We start from the raw sequence: 1,967 nt of genomic DNA, 5'->3' as shown, positions 1-1,967 counted from the left end.
CCCAGTGGCTGTGTGGCCTTGGGCGTGTTCTGGAGCCTCTCTGGGTGCAGCCTGCTTGCTGATGAGGAGGGCAGTGGTGCCTGCCTTTCTGGGTTTCCACAGCTCTGGATTCCGTGGCTTTTCCTCTGCAGCACTGTGGATCCCAGAGGACAGGGAATTGGCTGTGGTACTGCAGGGCACGGATGTGAGCAGCTGTCGTGCCACAGAAACGGACTCTGCAGCCCCAAACGTCCCTCTCCTCAGATTGGAGGACCTGGCTACCCTGCCCCTCGAGGTTTCAGAATGGAGCATCACTGGAGACTTAGAGCCTCTACCAGTCATCTTGCCTCACAGTGCACACACAATACACACAACTGGCTGCGTGTGGTGGTCCATGTCTGTCACCCCCACATTCTGGGAGCCTGAGGCAGGAGAGTCACAAATTCAAGCCTAGCCTGGGTGACTTAGCAAAACTCTGCCTCAAAATTTAAAACAAGCTGAGGATGCAGTTCAGTACAAAGGCTCTGGGTACGATTTCCAGTACTGCCCCAAACAAACAAAAGGCAAAGAAACAAATGAATACTTGTTTCTGGGAGGGGAGCACCCTGGGTCCTTGGGAGGAGTGTGGGTGGGTTAAGGCAGATGTGCAGAGCCAGGACCATTGCTGTGAGCTGCAGTCAGGTCTGGAGCAGGATTTGAACCTGGGGCTTCTGACAGTGGTTGGTGGCGTCTATACTGCCCACTGCATGGGTGCCTGGCCCATGGGAGCCGCTCTAAGCTGGCTCAGACCCAGGCTTGCCTTGTGGGGAGGATGGGTCCCTGGAGCATCCCAGGCTGGGGATGGCACAGTGCTAGGGGAGCAGTGTGGGGGGTAGGGGAACCATGCCCTTTGGGGGCCCCTTGTATGGGGTCCCAGCCTCCTGCCTGGCCCTGCTCCGGCCCGGGCTCAAGTCCTCCCTGCCACAGTGGAGCCTGGATCCAGGGTTTACAGCTGGGGTGCTGCGGCCTAGGGAGCTAGCAGAGGTTGGGCAGGCCCAGCCCCTGCCTAGGTTTTCCTTTTGGCGCCCCCTGGAAGTCAGGGTACAGAAGAGCAGGAGTTGGGGGACCAGTGTCTGCTGTGGTCCCACAGCCGCTCCCTGGAAGCCTGGGAGCTCCACACTCTCTGGGAAGGATGCGGTGGAGGAGCTCCCTGCCTCCTTTGCCACCTGGGCTGTTTTGGGCTGGGGGTGGCACAACTCTGGAAATTATACCCAGAGTTTTGTGGGGGTCAAGAGCTGGTTACAGTTAAGCTGGTCCAGTTGCCCAGGAGAACTGGAGAGTCCATTCTGAGTTATTATTTAAGAGCAGGGTGCTGGCTGCTTTGGCTACTCTGCCTGGTAGACAGGCCATGGAACAGAGGCCCTTTGAGGGAAGTAAATGCTCAAAATCCAACAGGAGGTTGTGTTGCGTGGCAGAGTAACCCACCAGCCATCCATCATCCATCCTTCTGCCTATCATCCACCCATCCACCCACCCATCCACCACCCGTCCATCCACCCATCCATCATCCATCCATCTACCTATACTTCTGCCCACCTACCCACCCATCACCCATCATCCATCACCCACCCATCCACCCATCCACCCACCTGTCATCCATCCTTCTGCCCATCATCTGCTCACCCACCCATCCACCCACCTACCCACCATCCTTCTATCCATCACTGATCCATCTGCCCACCCACGACCCACCATCCATCCATCCACCCATCCATCCATCCTTCTGCTTATCATCTACTCTTCTACCCACCCGTCTGCCATACACCTATCCAGCATCCATCTGCCCACCCACCCACCATCCATCATCCATCGTCAGTCTATCTACCCATCCATCCATCCACCCGTCCATCATCCATCTGCTTACCCACCCATTATCCATCATCCATCCATCCGTCCATCTGTCCGTCTGACCATCCATCATTGCCCATCTACACATCTGTCCATACATC

The sequence above is a fragment of the Fukomys damarensis genome, unplaced genomic scaffold (genome assembly GCF_012274545.1).
Source record: "Fukomys damarensis isolate Sample0158 unplaced genomic scaffold, DMR_v1.0_HiC HiC_scaffold_21, whole genome shotgun sequence".
NCBI classification, from domain to species: domain Eukaryota; kingdom Metazoa; phylum Chordata; class Mammalia; order Rodentia; family Bathyergidae; genus Fukomys; species Fukomys damarensis.
Note: the sequence above shows the minus strand (reverse complement) of the source record.